At 42.0% G+C, this 19017-nt stretch overlaps 1 protein-coding gene across 2 annotated transcripts in view; it reads left to right on the forward strand.

The window, feature by feature from the left end:
* The window catches only part of GRM8 (glutamate metabotropic receptor 8), a 599857-nt gene that overhangs the window by 90794 nt on the left and 490046 nt on the right, over window positions 1–19017 (forward strand). The window lies entirely within an intron of this gene.

Below are 19017 nucleotides of genomic sequence, written 5' to 3' on the forward strand. Positions count from 1 at the left end.
ATAGAGTTTTGGTTGCATCCTAGAGTGTTGTGCCAGTTTCATAACATCACTTCTGGTTTCATTCTGGAAATGACATTACACATTGGCATGGACTGAATCAGCACTCCCCAATTCCCCCCTGTGGCAGTAGGGAACAGGGGCTTGGGCTGGGAGGTTTCCCACTATAGCAAAAGACCTGCCCCCCTGTGCCCCCCTCAGTGGTGAGACCAGCCTCACCAGCCTGTTTCTCCACTATGGGCATTTCTTCACATCATGTTACTCGCAAAAAACATACAGCTAATCACACATGAACCAGGTTCCTTTGGGGAGGGGAAGGTCTTCTGAATTCAGATAAAGGTGATGAGATAAGGTTCTGGGGCTAGTTGACTGACTGAAAATGAAGAAATCACTGGGTGAGGCTGACATATATGCATAAAATTTCTCTAATGCTTTAAACTTGAAATTGTTGCTCTTCCCAAAACAATAAGTAACTTGTCACTAAAACTGGGGTTCTTACAAGAGGCAGCCAACATCATACAATTAAAGATAGACACAGACAGATCCAGGCTAATTGTCCTAATGTCTGTTCCAAGCACAGTGGTGAAAAACAGGGTCAAACTGGCCCTTTGAGTCACAAAAAACGTTCTTGGTGGTCCGCTGCCATGGGATGTCACTGGCAGCCAGGAGCAAGCAGAGCCAACCCCCAGAACTAGAGGAGCCACTTAGCTTCAGCAGCAGCAATGATCGGTGTCAGTTTATCACCCATGGCCTTCTGTAGTAACCCAGGAGAAAGGAATGGGTGAGCCAACACACACTGCTGAGCCACTGTATAGGTCTGAGCTGAGAGGTCTCTGCAGTTATGAAATGCCCCTGAAAGAATAAGCCTTGCTGAGGCGGGATCTGCACAGTTCTCATGGAAGAAAGCCCTGCCTCATCAACCTTTTGAAAGTTATTTGAGACTGTCAGAAATACACAAAAGGGGTAACAGAAGTACATTTCGGTTTGCATCCAGACAAAAATTTCCACTAATGGAAAGGAGGCTAATTTCTGCTGATGCTCCCCTTCTTCTGCAGACCCCCCCCCCCAATTCTGTTCTTGAGTGTCCCCTAGTATTTCAGGGAGATCGATGGGCTGCAATGGAAAAGGAGAGGCAGAAAAGTTCCATTCAGCTGACAAAAAGAGCCTTCCATTAGCAGAAAACTTAGTTTGGATCCCACCCATTATTATCTTCTTGGTTATCTAGAGAAATTTTGACATGTTCTTACTAGAGGCTCTTAATGTAATGGTTATGGGAAGAAAGACAAAAGGTCTTATTTTGGACTGGTAAAGAATAGGGAGTACAGAATAGTTGGCCAGTTTTGACATTGGAGGCCGGTAGCAGTGCTATCTCCCAAGGATCTGTATCTGGATCAATGTTATTTAAATTGCATAAATGATCTGGAAAATGCATAAATGATCTGGACTCAAGAGTATGCAATGAAGCAGCCAGTTTTGCAGATGATACCAAATGATTCAAGATGGTAGGAACTCAACCAGGTTTTGAAGAATTCCAAAAGGATCTCTCTAGACTATAGGCAACAAAGTGGCAAATGAGATTTAATGTAAGTGTAAAGTGATGCACATCTTGGCTTCATGTGTTTAATGCTGGGTCGGAATAGGTTGTGAGTACACAGGAATGAGTAGTTCCTCAGTTCTCAGGGCATATGTCTGATGCCCCAGGAACTGCATTTTTTGGGTTTGTTGCCACATTTTAGATTTTGAATAGATTCTTCCTGAAGTGTCAGAAGAGAGAGGAGAATGGTAGAGCAAGTGAGGCTGGAGAGAGGGAGAAGGAGTTCTTCTGTTGCTCTGATGGCAATCTGAGAGCTAAACTTCTACATATTAATGTTTTTTAATGAGTTGGGTCCAGGTTTGCTGAATTGGAGAAGAACACGGGGTCATAACATTCACCTTTGCATTGAAGGTGAATATTGAGAGCTGCTGAGGTTTGCTTATCATATCTAGAAAATACAGACTTTTGTAAAGCTTCTCATTTCCTCCACATAGCTGTGACAATAGTACTATCTGTGTTTGGGGCTTTTAGTGGGTATGAACCAGGCTGTAGATTTTGAAAACCCAAGTTCTGGCTGGCCTTGTGCTGGTCTCTGTGTGCAGCTTCCAGAGCTGTATGGGTCAAATGCTGATGAATACAGAGAAGCCAAGGAATTTCTTTTGTGGTGTTATCTAGAGGGTTTTTGTTTTTTTAATAAGAGACTCCAACAATCTCTGCATGTTATGTCTCTGTGTGGTGGAAAACACCTCCAAAGGGAATCACATCTAATATGTGATTAAGTAGCTGGAAATATAGTTAAGTAGCTTTGTAATGTACTGAATTTATTGAAGGATTATTTTTAAATGTGCTGATTGCAAATTGGACGCTTCTAATTAACTTTGGAATTAAACATTGTTGTGTATTTGAAAGCTGAAACGCAGAGAGACAGGAAATGGAACGCACTGGGCGTTTGAATTAAATGTTCTGGAATTGAGAGAAAAATTTCTGAGAAGCATGCCACTTAATTGTAAGCTATGAGCTTTGCAGCATAGTGAGATAGATACACATCTCTTGCTGTTTGTTTAAATTATTCCCGACGGATGAAGCCACGGTGAAATGGATTTTACCAGAATTCCAACTCGGAACATAGGTTCTCCCCTATGAAACCTTATTGACTATCTGTCCATACCGGCCAGTGGCCGTTTTCCAGGATCTCCAGATATCTGCCCTTTGGAGTTCTTGGACAGCAGATGCTTATGCCGGAGTTTTTGTTTAACCCAGCTTTTTGCGGCTATCAGCCGTTTTCCGGGTTTTCTACACCACTGCCCTTTGGTATTCTCGGCCAGCTGACACTCATGCCGGAGCTCTGCTCTTCCCGGCTTCTCTGCTTTTTTCTGTACCTTGTTACATTTCGAGACTCTTTGGCTACATTGTATGATATGTTTATGTTATTTCAGTATATTTGAATTGATGCCATCAGTGCTTGTTTATTGTTTGTAAACTCCATACTGTAAGCACGAGGAACCTCCAGGAAGTGGCTGGAAATCTCCTGCTATTACAATTGATCTCCAGGTTACAGAGATCAGTTTACCTGGAGAAAATGGCCACTTTGAAAGGTGGACTCTATGGCATTATACCCCATTGCAGTCCCTCCCATTCCTAAACCCCACTCTCCTCCAGCTCCACCCCCCAAATCTCCAGGTATTTCTAGGGTTGCCAATCTCCGGGTACTAGCTGGAGATCTCCTGCTATTACAACTGATCTCCAGCTGATAGAGATCAGTTCACCTGGAGAAAATGGCTGCTTTGGCAATTGGACTCTATGGCATCAAAGTCTCTCCCCTCCCCAAACCCCACCCTCCTCAGACTCCGTTCCAAAAATCTCCAGGTATTTCCCAAACTGGAGCTGGCAACCCTAATTGTCACCCACGTTGGGTTGCACTTTGATGTAGAAGAAAGGCAGGATATACATATAATAATAATCATGATAACAGTAACTACTCGCTTTGAAGCAAACCTCACTGCATATGATGAGGCTCTGCTAAGAGGGTGAGGTGGCCTTTCCCTCACTGGAATTCTTCAAGTTGGCAGCTGTTGTGCACTGCCTCTTTAAGATGCTAACCCTGAAGTTAGTTCAGTGTAAGCGGCCCTCTGGTGAAAACAGGAGGAAATATAGTTTCACTTTTTATAGCTGGTCACCTGTATATAGGGTTGCCAGGTCCCTCTTTGCCACCTGCGGGAGGTTTTTGGGGTGGAGCCTGAGGGTCGGGGTTTGGGGAGGGGAGGGACTTCAATGCCATAGAACCCAATTGCCAAAGTGGCCATTTTCTCCAGGTGAACTGATCTCTGTTGGCTGGAGATCAGTTGTAATAGCAGGAGATCTCCAGCTAATACCTGAAGGTTGGCAACCCTACCTGTATAAGTGGTTGGCTGCCTAAACTGGCCCAATCCAGCCCAGGTTTATTCTGGATCTAGAAGGACAGGGACCAGAAAAAGCTAAGAATTTGTTATATTTTCCCTTCAAGTTGTCTGCCCTGGATTTCCAAACTATGGTTGAAAATAAACCACTGAGTTAAAAGAAGTTGGGTGTATGTTGTTGCTTTACTGTACCATACACCCTGTCTGTTGGGAATGCTATAGGGTTTGGATTTCCTGCTCTGAGCAGCAGGTAGGACGTGATGGCTTTTAAGGCCCCTTCCGATACTGGCAATCTATGACTTGCTCCAAGTGATGTAGCTAGATTGTAACAGAGGGGTTTATTTATTATTAATTTTGTATGGAATTACAAAATTGGAATTTTGTATGGAATTACAAAATTGGAATTTTGTATGGAATTACAAAATTGGAATTTTGTATGGAATTACAAAATTGGAATTTTGTATACTATTGTCCTTCCAAAACACTTTGGCTCAATTCCTGGAGAAGTCAGTCACAGTCAAACCTCATCAAAACATTTGTATCACCTCCAGCTCCTGAAATGGCAGATCCAGAATTTCTCATTGGAAATTTAGAGACAATCTCACTTATATCAACCATTTTAAAATGTGAGAGTTGCATTGTGGGTGCAAGTTGCATGCCAAATTATGGGAAATAGATACTACAGGAGTTGCCGAGTTAATTAATTACTGCCAATTTTTTTCTTTCTAAATTCAAAAAAGGACTTTGAAAATCCAAAAACTGCTAAAAGTACTCAATGGCTGACTTAATTTAACATTTGATATTTACAAATATTAAATTGTCACTCGCATTACAACTGTAAACTATTCAATTCTGATTAATAGCTGTTACATTTCAATGAATTTTACAATCCTTGTGTTCATTACTGGGGCTGTGCTTTTGAAAGACTGAACGGCCTTGACCTAGTCTATAAGGAGGAGCAGAGGAGCAAGAATTCATCTTAACAGTGGCACTTTCAGCCAGTATAGACTAAGGCGAAAATAAACATGAATTAATAATGAAAAACTCACCACAGAGAGGGTAAGAGTTTCCTTTCCATTGCAATGTTTTAAAATAATTATGCCACCTACCAGAAAAAAATACCAAAAGAATTAGACAAAGATTTTTCCCCCAGTAGTGTTTGTAACTTTATCTGCTGGAAGGACAGCAAAACGAAAATGCCTTGTATTAAAAAAAATCAAAATACAGCAATTGGTGAGGCTTTACTTGTTAAATTTTTATTTGTTATCTACATTTTTAAGATAGTGTAGCGTAATTTATGGGAGGAAAGGCAGCATGTTATAGCCTGACCTTGTCAGATCTGAGAAGCTGAGAGCTGTTATTGAATGGGAGATCACCAAGGAAGACTCTGCAGAGGAAGGCACTGGCAAACCACCTCTGCTTCTCACTTGTCTTGAAAGCCCTTTGCTGGGGTTGCCATAAATCGGCTGTGACTTGATGGCACTTTACATACACACACTCAGTGTAATTTGTACTTTAGAAAACAAGCAACATAAGGTTAAAAATATGGGAAGGGGGTGTCCTGTGCCTTTAAAGGTGTCAAGACAAGTTTCAGTGGATACAGTACTTTTCTATCATGGACATACAGCAGGGGGAAGCTGTACCTCCACCAGATAGGAAGTTGTTTTTTTTAAGGCCGAGGAAGTTTTGCCATGAGGAAGCTTTACATTGCCTATATTTCCAAAGAACATTCCAGTGAACTCTTGAACGAGCCCTTGGATCCTCACATCTTTCATTTCTGTTCTGACAGGGGACAGATATCCCCCACGTCCTTTAGTTTCTTACTATGTCACATAGAGTCCCCTTGTTTAGTTTCTGGCCTGTCCTAGTAAGCGAATCTGATTTTGTCGTTGTTGTTCTAAATGCCCGACCGCTGTCTTTCTGGCTTCTCATACAATCAGAATAAGAAATGAAATGTTTTTAGATTCTGCCAGTTGGATAGCATCACTTGGATTGAGAAAAACAACAACAGTGTCTTGGGACACCTTTAAAGGCAGGGCCATAGCCATCCTTTTTCACTAGGTGGAGCTGTGACATTCCCAGGTGAGTTCAGACACACTCCTGCCAATTGCGTGTGCGTGTGTGTGTGTGTGGCTGCACGTGCAAATAACGATGTCACGGCTGCGGACAATAAAGCCCCTTGCTTTAAACTGCCCTGCATTGCTCTGCTATAGTACTATCTTCAAAGTGATTAGAAATTTCCTTATCCAAAAATAAAGCACTGCTTCCTAGAAAATTTGATTTGTTCTTTAAAAAAATTATTATGTGGAGGGAAACAGTACTCAACTAGAAGCAATATTGTGGGATAAATTTTTGTTTATACACTTTTTCAAGTATCATGAGACTTTTTTATTTCTGCTGGGACTGGCTAACCTAACACACTATACGGTCCATGAACTGAGACAAGATAGGAGAAGTGAGTTTCCAAAAATATTTATTCTTTAACTCTTACTTATAAACTACAGAAATCAAACTTTTAAACTGGAAACCAACATTTAACTTTCTCTCTGTCTTTTTAACTCACCCAAAGCCCCCCCACTCCTTTGGAAATCCCACACATTTCCATTCTAGTCACAAATGGTGGGGTAGATAATAGATGGTGGCCTGATAACTGTAGTGGTTGCTCACACTTTGCAAACTAGGAGATCTTTCTACTCATGATCCTTTTGTATGTCCAGCCACATTTTTTTGTGAATAGGGCAACGTATGTATTTTTCAGCTCCAGTACACGCAAATGCATATCCTCCAAAATCTGGGTTTCCGATCACATTGTGAGGAGCAGCCCCAGGCGTGACCCATCACAGACCCTCCACCCTGGCTCAAACTGGACCTTTATGAGCTTCAGCAACCTCAGAATGGGTGGGAGTAGCAAAAGCCACTCAACTTCAACCCCTGGCTGGCAGGTTCTCTGTACCATAGAACCTCCCCAGCCCATCTCCTTCTTGCCCTTGGTGCTAGTTGTCATTTAAAGGGATGTTGCTGCACCCCCTTCACCAATGGGCTTACTCTTCTGATATTCCTTCTCTTCCCAGAGGAGGAACTTCCACCCTCCATGTCTAATCCCTTGCCATGCCCTACCTTGTTGTCTGCTCTCACTCCCAGGGTTCCTGGATTCCAACTTCCTCTGGGGAAAATGTTCCCCTGATGCCCAGTGGGGCTCCTCATGAGTTGCTCCTGCCTTTTTGCTCTGCTTTGACTGGGGAATATGTTTCGTTGATGCCCAATGGAGCCTCTCGTGGGGTGTTCCTGACCTCTTTAGCTGTGGGCTACTGGCAGTCTCCTGACACTTCCTATTTGTCAGCCTTGGAGGAGTGCCCCATCCTTTCCACCCCTTGCCATTGCTGCTGGGAGAGACAGGCCCACAGGGCATGGGGCCACCAAGGAGTCGCCTGCCAGAGGACAGGGAGCAGCCTGCCAGGGTGTTGAGGAGCTGCCTGGAGGTAAATGCAGCAATGCCACCTGGGTTGGTGGAGGCGCCCTGAGGGGAGCCAGGTGCGTTCAGCAACTGCTCCTGGAGAAGTCCGGGAGGCCTGTGCTTGGGGCATCCCCAGACACACATGTACCAATACTGGAAAATATGCACACTGTCCTATTTGCACAATGTGGTGACCACACATATCGAGAGGATCCCACATCACGTGCTTTTCCTGCGGGCACGGTAGGAGCACCAAAATCATAGTAAGAGAAAATATTTTACCAATGATTTTGGCTGGAAAGGGGGTGAGAGCTGTGTTTGTTTTCTTTTGTGTAATGTGTACATTTCTCTCTACTGTTGGAAGACTGTCTCGATGGCCCGGGCAGTGCAGAGAAAAGGCCAGTTGTCACTTCCAGAGTGTGAAGAGGCAGCAGCTTGTTCATATTACAGCTCTGAAGTCCAAAGGCTTTGACATAACCCTGTTTTCTTCAGGCATATAAATATCCTGATGCAGCCAAAACATCCACAGAATGGTATTGCTGCTTGTTGTGAATGTTTATTGTCGCCCTGAGCAACTGATGACCTTTTCAAACACTGATAACTGCAGATGCTTGCCCATGGCGGGCAAACTCCCAGCCCTGCCTTCAACCGCCCATGCTTGATCAAGGAAGCAGCAAGAGAAAAATCCTGGTGGGAGGGGGGAATATTATGGATGCTGTGATGTCACTTCCAGCAGCTATGATGCTTCCCTTTCCCAGTTTCTGCTCCCCCAAGCTCTCAGGATTGGTGGGCATGAGCCTGGCCATCCAACTTCTAGATCTTTTTTTTTATTTTAAAGTCCTTTTCTAGTATTGAGGACTTCATGTACTGCTTTGACTTTCCTTTAATATGGTGTGAAAACTGCCAAGCCCCTGTGGGAGTCATTAAACATGTATTAAACCATGCGAGCCAAACTCTTTGCGGGTTCTTAAAATGTTACCCCCACAGCACAGGAGAGAGAAAAAACTACCAGAGAACTTTCCTAACAAAATCTGTTGTAAATTACTACAAGACACTGACAAGAAAGAAAATTGAGTATAAAAATTCTATCAAAGACCTATTGTACCATAAATCTTTAGGCAGGGTTTTGCTGCTCTTACCTGCACTGGCTCATACTTGTCTGAAATAAAATTGATGGCATTTCACAACTATTAATTGGGCAGAGGAGATGGTAAGGGCAGGGTATAAAAATGAAAAGAAACAAAATTAGGACAGAGCGCCTTAAACATTTTGCACGCACTAGAGCTCACCTGCTTGAGCAGCTACAGTTTAGTTTAGAAGTAATATTTCTGAGGTTGTTATCACTTTTAAAATGAAGAAATGAATGAGCAAATACTTTATAAAACTCTTCAAGCACTGACTTTGTTAAATGCATTTGGCAAAACTTAAAACGATAGTAAAACTATAAATTTAAATGAAAGCATCCGGTGCTGCTTTTTACTTCAGTATGCTATTACAATCAATATTGCATATGCAGACAGAATTTAGTGACTAAAAAAAAGGAATGTTACTGACTTTTCAGACTGTTGTAGCATTATGTTCCATAAACATAAAAAGGAAATGCGCTTAGGGGAACATAAAATTGGCCATTTGAAACTTTATGTCTGCATTCTCGATCTTTAGATAATAGAACTTGTAAATTGCAACAGCATTCCTGCCTACGAATATTCTCAAGAATTTTGATAAACATGGTATGGACCTTTTTTTTTTGTTTAAATGGTTACTTCTGACATATCCTCTGTTAGGTCCTCCATCTTCCAAAACGTACAATTTTTTCTTTTCATTTCCATGCACAGTTTACGTGCAATAAACAGTTGGGAAGCCTGCTCAGGTCTTTCCTTCCTCCCTTAAAATAGAATGGCACAGGGAAAACTCACATTGTGTATACACCATTAAATAAGAGGGCAAGACAACATAGTTATGAATTGAACAATGGGCTACATTGTATGACTTGGACTCTGCAGTGGAAAATCAACTCCTCTTATATTGCGAGGGTTTGATCTATAAGGTGGCTGAGAAGATGTCTTTCTGCCTGTGCGTCATGTATTTTTCCTGCTCCAAGCCTAAATTTGCAGAACTTTGAGAAAGAGTTTAATTAGGCTTCATTAGAAGTCAAATGCATAACCTGTGCATTGGGTTCTTGCAGTGGATTACCTTCATGACTTTAATAAATATAAGCTTGGCTACAATGGATATGGAAGCAGATCTCGCCTTGCTTTTCCCCGCACTTAGCAACCTGCTGTGACCCTCCCAAAGGCATTGCCAAGGGTAAGGAAACCTTTGCAGACAAAAAGCTGTTCAGGTTGAGGAAAAGGTGCTGTATGGAGTCCTGGAATGAGGCCTAACCTCCTTCATAATTAGAAGAGTTGGTTTTTATATGCTGACTTTCTCTACCAATTAAGGGAGACTCAAACCGGCTTACAATCACCTTCCCTCCCCCTCCCCACAACAGACACCCTGTGAGGTAGGTGGGGTGAGAGAGCATGACTTGCCCAAGGCCACCCAGCTGGCTTCATGTGTAGGAGTGGGGAATCAAACCCGGTTCTCCAGATCAGACTCCACCGCTCCAAACCACCACTCTTAACCACTACACCATTCTGGCTCTCAAATTAGTACATTTGTAGGACCCAATCCATTAATAATCATGCTACCAATATGCTTTCTGTGTCTGTAAGTCCCTGATCCAGGCTAATGTTTTAATGAACGCAAGAACTTTTGCACGCGGAGCATGATTTTCTTGTTCCCCCTTCTACAGCACCTGTTTCTGGAGGAGAGGGGACCCATCAGGAGCAGGATTTCAGGGAATGTTTTGTGTTGCTATGGAAAAGGGAGGGGGAAAATGGTTTCTGCTCTTCTGGCAGAAGTCCTTGCTCCCATGAAAACAGTCTGGATCCACTGATGGTAGCAAGATTCTTGGAAACCTCTTTAAAAGTGTTGCGCCAAGCACCCCCCCCCCCAAGCTAAACTCTATTAAATAGACTACATAGCACTTTAAGAATCACAGATTTTAATTATTTTATTGATATTCTATCATTTAAATACTGTATTTTAATGACTACATTGTCAGTGGCAAGATTTGTTTCAGTCCTTATATCCCTCAAACACTAGTTATATGCTGCTCAAGATCAATGGATCAAGGAGCTTCTAAGGGATAAAAGGAAAGGTATTTTAATGACTGATATATTTAAAAGATTTATGCCAAAAAGGTTTGAATATGAACAGTCCAGTCCTCCATGTACTTGCTGCTGTGTCTTGGCTAGTCTACAGATCTGTGAGTTTCTAGGGGTAAGGTGCTCTATTCTTAGGTTTGCCAGCCTCCAGGTGTCAAGAAGTTGAGGCCTCTCAATTTCTTGGAGTGTGTTATTTCTTTGGTTCAGGCCTGGGAGGCCTATGAGTTTTGTATTATTAGGATTTTAGACTAGAAAAATAAGTTTCCTTTTGAAAACTGCTTTTGTGGAGGGAGCAAGGTAAGCCCCAGCTGGTGCTAGTTAACCTTTCCCCTTTTTGGAATGCAAGGCCGTGCATTGCCATGGTAATTAAATGGTCAGCCATCATGACAATGTCCAGGTGCAGGTAGTTCTGCAGGCTTCCTCACCTGAACACATCCCTGAATGAGTCAGCAATTCTGACCAAGCGATTAATTAACAGCTAAATGCTTGCGTTTTCTCAATTGGCCTCTATGAGCGCATGCCACTGAGAAAACGAATATAAGGACAAACCAACCCTTGATAAAACTATGCATGCTTTGGGGTACAGCAGGAGAGCTGTGCTGGCTGCATCACAACCCATTTGATTTTGGCCCTACGGGGAAACTCTGGTCAACTTGACCCTGCTTGAAGAAACCTTTTGGACAACCTTTTGAAACTCTTGAATACTGGAAGCATCTTTGGAAGTTGGTAACTATAAACCTGATGCAAGAAACCTTTGCCAATCCTTTTGAACCAAAAAGGCTTTTTGAATGTATTAATTAGCTAAGCTAAATAGTTTATTATTTTCTTGCTTAACACTTCATGACTTTTTCTTTCCTGTAAACCAGCTTGAATCTTATAAATAAATTGTTAGCCTTTAAATGGCTTGTGTCTGTGATTTTGGGATTCCAAGCCTAAATTCTAAGTGCCTTGTGTGAGTGTAAAAACCACCTACCAAAAACCTAAGACATTTTGGGAGTGTAATCTTTCCCTGGCAGGTCTCAACCTTGCAGGGTAAGCGTTACACTCAATTTTGGAGTGAGTTGGGAGAGGATTGCCCTTATCTTCCCCCTGGAGCTCAACCTTTTGAAAGGACTGGTGGCAGCTACTCCTTGGACTTGGGGCGAAAGCCTGGAGTTCAAGGTTTTGTCTTTTGGAAAACTTTTGACCAAACCAAAGCAGCCTCCAACTGGTGGAGACAGGTTGGGGAGCTCTTTGACACCAGGTACTAGCTGGAGATCTCCTGCTATTACACCTGATCTCCAGCCGATAAAGATCAGTTCACCCCGAGAAAATGGCCACTTTGGCAATTGGCCTCTATGGCATTGAAGTCCCTCCTCAAACCCCGCCCTCCTCAGGCTCTGCCCCAAAAACCTCCTGCTGGTGGTGAAGAGGGACCTGGCAACCCTGTATGTTCTGGGCTTGTACTTTGTTAGGGGAAAACAATAGAACCTCACTAAGAGGCTGGACTCTTGATTGGTCCTGCAACCTTTTTTGGCTTGTAACCTGTGCCCTAGCAGTGTGTAGCTACTGGGCTTCATTTGGGTTTCATTCACTCCTTTTTAATAATTTTATTTTTGTCAAACTGGTATTTTGGGCCTCTGCTTCTGTCATTCCCACAGGCCTGTGACTCTGGAAAAAACTCGATCCAATTAGTTATTAAAATAATGAGAAGCTAAAATTTAAATAGTGAAAGTCATTCTTTTAATCAACATTTGCTTTCATTTTCATGACACTGCATCATTTCCCTGGGTGTTTTTCTTCCTCCTGGTACGTTCAGGATAAATTTGCATTTGGTTATGGTATAATATACGCATATTTACACATGAAATGAAAAAAATACCTCCTTCTAGGGATGAACGTTTAAACTGTTTTTTAAAAAGTGTTTCTATATAATGTTATTGATTATGGTTTTGTTTTGATTGCATTGATGATTGAGGTCTGGTTTACATTTTTTGTGCAATTTATACAGTATGTTTTATATACAGTATATTGATAATTTTTATAAATAATGAGGGAGTGGATCCAGCTGTAATTTTTTTTGCAGAAGGGATTCCTTTCAGCAGAATGGGATTTTCTCGCCTTTCCCATCCTGTTGCAGCCTGAAATCTCCCTAAAATGCTGCTCCTGGAGGTGGGGGGACAGGGTACTCCAAGGAACAGCATGTTGAGCAAATCAGAGGACAGCAGTGGGAGGGGGAATTGGCAAAAATTGTCCTTCCTTGCCATTAGTGTAAATGGTGCAGAAATGAAGGCTCAGAGGTTAAATTCACACAAGGGAGAAAAACGGGGCCAAAATGCACATAGTGGAATCAAATCAGCAAGTTAGTGTAATTCAGCAGCATCCCTAACCCCAATGCCTGTGATTCAAGACACCTATCCAATAAGGATGCTGACCTAATAGTTTGTGCTGATACTTGTTAACTATTAGTAGCTTACAAATGTTACTTTCTGTAAGGAAACTACTACATATTTATAAAGTGCTCTTAGTAGTATCTGTTTCAGGTGGTGCCTTGGTTGAAGCATAAATGTTAGGCTGCTGGACCATCTGCCTACATAACGTCCATTCCTAATACTCTAGCATAATCAAGCCACAGACTTGGGATAGAACTATGTATTGAGAATAGTTCAAAAGCTGGAGCTTTCTGGTGATATGGCTGAAGGAATCCCTTTATCCTCCCCTCCCACACTAGGTGACTGCTTTTCATAACAGGAAATGGTAACCAAAATGCTGCACTTGGAGACACAGTTACAGTGAGGGAAAAAAGAAACCCTCACTGTCTCTGGATAGCCGGTTCTTCACTTCACATTTCTTCACTTCCCTTGCTCTATCCTACAGGGAATCAAGTTGGTTCCAAGGGAGTTGTCATCCCAGACGAGGTGTTCTTGTGGCTTGGGAGCAAACGTACTTGTGGCATGCATTGGCAGCTGCCTCATTGTGCTACCCCATACAGCTGCTGCCAGTTAACACACACCCTGCACCCTAACGATGGGACCCTTGTGGGGACCTACTGGATTCCACACTGCCATTTCTCAAACAAATCTTATAGGCAGGGCTGATTTGCAGAAGAATGATGGCCATGCCAAAACACTTACCTGGTGTGTTGTGGACCAGATGAACCCTGCTTGAGAGAGCAAACACTGCCAGGCTGGCACATGGCTTTTAGAACCAGGCATGCAGTACACTGGTATGCGTTTGTACTTTTTTTGTTTTAATCACATCTTCTGCATAACTGCCATCACATTTTAATGCACACTGAGCTGAAATTGGTTCCATACTAGGCCACTCCAGTGCTACTTTTGTGCTATGTCTGTGTTTCTCTGATTAAATAATTAACAAGGCGACAGTTATATGGAGGGTGTTATGAATGATTCTTTGATTTCTGGAGTGGTCCTCACACTTATTTGCCACCTAGTAGCAATTTTTAAAATTTGCCCCGTGGGTTAATCAGTAGTAATTCCTTGCCTATGATGTGTTTGATTCAGATTTATTTCAGTGTTGTGGAAACGGGGTCTGTGGTTTGGATCTGTGGGTAAACTTTAGGTTCTAAGGCAGAATGAAATAGCAAATGTTAACCCATTAAGGCTTGTGGGGTTCCTATTCCTGTAGAAAAATCATTTGAAAACTACAGTTATAAGCCCTTACTGATCCTGTTGTTAATGTTGTGACCAGCATCCACGAGGCTACTGTATCAGATAGCAGCATCTCCTAAGGAACTCCAATGTGGCATGCTCAGTTAGTATGAGAAAAATATCTGCTGAACTATTTTACTTGCTATGAAAAAATGCCAGGTTTGGAAGAGTAACAATGTTAAATTTCCAGTAGCTATTGTTTTGATTTTAAAAGTACTTGTCTACAATACTAACCAAATATCAGTACTTTTTGCATGGGGAACCTGTCCAAAATTGTGCCTGCTTCATGCTCATGACTCACAAGTGTTCACTGTGTGATCCTGGTGCTGCATTTCTAAGAGCCACGAGTGAGTATTAAGCCTCCTTGGAATTAAGAACATCATAGCATGGAAGAAGGTCAGTTGCCATGGGAAGTCCATCTTGGTAGTATTCCCGTGGCAAGCACAACTCTGCAGTCTGACACCAAAGCCCATTGATGACAATGGTTTGCATTGGATTTGGAACTGTGGTGTATCCTGTCATTTATTTCACTAGCTACTAGACATTTTGCAGACAACACCCAATAATACCTTTAGTTAGACAAGCTCAATACTATTAACTGAAGTTAAACGTTACTAGTACAATCCTATGCAACGTTACTATACTCTAAGCCTATTGATGCATGATTGCAATGTACAGTAAGTCACATTGATATGAGTGGGAAACTTAAGCAAATCTTTCCACTAAAATCATGGGGGATTTAATGGAAAGAAGGAGAAGGAAAGGAGTAGTAGTAGTAGTAGTAGTAGTTGGTTTTTATATGCCAACTTTCTTTACCACTTAAGGAAGAATCAAACTGGCTTACAATCACCTTCCCTTCCCCTTCCCCTTAACTTTGCCTGGAACTCCCATAACTGTTTTCTTTGGGGGACTTGCATTCCTTAACACTTAGACTTTTAATGCCCTTCACTTCTAAATAGTTACGCCATGCTACAAACAGCTGAAACAATAAACTAGACCTAAAACTGCACTGGGAGAAGATAGAGTACTAAAGGGATAGATTTCATTAAGGTTATGCAATGTCAGTAGCAGTTATGGGACTCCCAGACTTAATGAGGTATGCTCCTATTCCTTTTTATTTTCCCTTATATAGCACCATAGTTCACTTGACCTCATGGTTATTTTAGGACATTTGCATACTAGGGCTATTTAGAATGGGTGTTTCATTTCTAGCCAACTGGGAACATTTTACTGCCTATCCTTTGGACTCAATGAAACATAAATGCATGTAAAGTGTAGCAGTGAACACTGGGTGGAGAAAGTGGAAACCAGTGATTTCCACACTTGGATTTTCAGGTTGCACGTAGTGGTAGCCGAATCTGTATACACACATACATACATACATGCCATGTACACATGAATCTGCTTTATACTAGCCTGATGCATACAACTGCTCCACACATTCACTGAATGTGCAGTGAGGGAGAGCGGGATCAAGCTTGCTAGCCCTGCCACTTGCCTCCGTGTGATCATCTGGTTATTTGCAAGGGTGGTGGTATGGAGGCAGGGACCACACTCTCCCTCCCTGTGAACAGTGACATTGCTCCTGAAGACGACCTGGTGACCATGCAAGGGTGGGGCCAGCATGCTTGCTCAGTCCCGCTCTCCATCCCTATGCGTTCAGTGAACACGAGAGCTGTCATGTGCACTGGGCTACTGAGTCGGATCATTGGCTAGGTTGGGGATCATGGGACCTTCAAGGATAAAAGGGTTTGTGGGATAGGGGCTGTAATAAGGAGGGGCATTAAGTGAGATTGAGTGGAAAAGCTGTTTGGATTCAGCCCCACATTTTCAAACTAAGAAGATAATCTTGTCATATAAAATGAGGGGATGTATTTAGTCTGAGGTACACAGCAACACTGGAGACAGTTTGTGCATAATAACTTGATTCTTCTTTAAAGTTGTTGGTATAAACCTGGGTTTCTTCTGAACAGCCCCCACCCCTGAATTTATCTACATGCCTGCATATTATCAGTTAAACATATTTTTGCTTATACTTTCTGTGAATCAATGGGATTTGCCAATGTGAGCATATGTGAAGACAAACATATTTTGGCTTTCCTTTATGTGTACCATACAACAGCCAATAAGCATGATTCACCCCCCCCCCAAAGTACTGCATTCTTTCATTAATATGACACCAGTAACTGTGACTCCATTTTACTGAATGTTAGGGCATTTTCCCTTGCATAAAATGGAAAAGTCACCATTTTTTTTTGTGGCACCTTCCTGATTCAAGAGTGGAACTCCATATGCACAGTGAAGGTGGACCAGGGTGCATTAAATCACCTACATGTCCTTCTGTTCGGTGTGTAAGTCTTTAAGAACTGATGGGTCTAAAAATGTTGCTTCATTGGGGGTAGGAGAAAAAAAATTCTTGTGAAAGCTTTCTGTGAGCAGTTGCTTAGCATCATGGAAGCAGGAGTATTGATTCTTTGCAGGAGGAGTGAGGAAACTGGGAGAAAGCTGTGAAGTTTCCCTGAGAGAGCTTAAGAGATGTTATCCCATGTGAGCACTTGAGTTCAGGGATGCTGAGAATATTGATCTCAGTGTGAACATCGGGCAAACTTACTGTGGTTGAACTCCTTGGTTACGTGCATGTGGAACCTCTGGTGGGTATTGCCTAGATGTCGCTGGTTCAATAGCTGGCTTGTACACCATGCCAAGCAGTTTTAGAGCTATGCAGTAGCCACTTGAGCTACAGAGTAACAGCTCAGCCATGCTTTTCTTTCCTTTGCTTTCTGTTGTTGTCCCCTCTGGGTCATCAGATTGTTAAATAAATAATGTTCAGCTTTCAAGTGTTAATGAGGGTGCCAGGGACTTCGTGTTGCAACAAGCCCTGACATGTATTTCTTTCAAAAAATTTCAAACTTAAAAAAATGATAGATAGTGGGGGCATGGAGGAGGAAATGCACGGCCTCATGGGAGTTATAGTTTGAGAATGTACTTAGTGGCCATTAATGGGTAATGAGCTATGCTACCATGTTCTTGGTGCCATCTTAAGCAGAGTGATCCTTTTCTAAACCTATCAAAGTCAATGGGTTTAGAAGGGTGTAGCTCTGCTGAAGATGGCATTATAAAGCACTAAGAACACCAAAGGAGTAAGTTGGAACATAAAATGTAAAATGAACTATCTGAAGTTGATGGTGGTACCACCACATGTGGTAGTGGGGCACAATGAGAAATCAACCTCCCTTATTCAAGGTGTTTTGTTGCAGAGTAGCTGCCTCTCCAGTGTCCAACTCTTTGATTGCTATACTGAACTGAAGGATAACTGAGCATTCCTAGTTGAGCACCTACTTATAGAGTATTTACCAACATTCTGGCATTTGTTAGTCTTTCTCTGTTCCTTACTGAAACCTCCATTGCTTGGAGGAAAGCTGGTCCATAGAACCTTTGAGAAGGAAAGATGATGTTCATACACCAGACCAATATAAGCTCTGCTATGTCAGTATTTTCTTTTGGACCTCGGAAGGAGAGGGTCCTGCCCCCCAAATAGTAGACAACAATGGGAACTATTCCTTCCACCTAGGGCTGTCTTAACACATGGGCATGCTGGGCAGTTGCCCGGGGGCCCCACGAGCATAGGGGCCCCGTGCTAATCTATGTATGTTGGGTCTTGCTGTCAATAAATAAATACTATACTGAACTATATTTGTTATTGGAAAATGCATATTTAGCATGGGTTTTACTAAACACTGATTTTGTTGGAAGTACCAACAAATATATATTTCATTCTATCGACAACTTACATTATTATTCCTGTGAGTGGTTGTGTAGGTAGGGGCCCCAGTACACTGCTTTGCCCGGGGGCCTATAATGCTGTTAAGACGGCCCTGCTTCACGCTTACTTTGGGAAATGACTGTTATGCTAAACTTTAGCCTTGAGTAGCTTTGTTGTTCTTCTCAATTCAGTTAAAACTTCAAACTATTACCCTCTTTCTTTTACTTAGATATTAGTCTTGTTTGAAATTACTGTTCAGCTATGGAAGAATGGGAACAACTGCCTTGTTACTACTATACATTAAGACCTGGCTTTTCTTTGCTGTTGGGGATCTGACAGAAGGATTATTTGTGTGGTGTGCATTATTATGTTAAATAATGAAAAGATGAATAAAAACTGATAAAATGAACATTAAAAAAGGAAAATATGACAATTCACAGTAAAGTGGATATTTGTCAGACATTTTTCACATTTGTTTCAGTTTTTTTTTAGAATGTAATAGGGGCAGGTTCATTGGTCTAGTATATCTTTCCTTGGAGAACTCCACCTTGAGAGCCAGCGTGGTGTAGTGGTTAAGAGCAGCGGACTCTAATCTAGAGAACCGGGTTTGATTCCCTGCTGTTCCACATGAAGCCAGCTGGGTGACATTGGGCTAGTCATAATTCGCTCTAAACTCTCTCAACCTCACCTACCTCACAAGGTGTCTGTTGTGGAAAGGGAAGACGATTGTAAGCTGCTTTGAGACTCCTTATGGTAGAGAAAAACGGGGTATAAAAACCAACTCTTCTTCATCATCATCATCATCTTCATCTTCATCTTCTTAAGAAATGCACCTCCTTCATTAAAATGTGGTATCTAGAAACTCTTCCTAAGTTAGCAATTAAAAAATTGCTTAAATTAAAAACTAAAAATGTTGCTTTAATTAAGGGACACCACCTGTATAATTTATTTTGGGAAAAATAAACTACACTTCAGGCATGTAGTTGAAAAATGTTTTTATGCTGGTTATTTGTA

This window comes from Euleptes europaea, chromosome 3, assembly GCF_029931775.1.
Source record: "Euleptes europaea isolate rEulEur1 chromosome 3, rEulEur1.hap1, whole genome shotgun sequence".
NCBI lineage: Eukaryota > Metazoa > Chordata > Lepidosauria > Squamata > Sphaerodactylidae > Euleptes > Euleptes europaea.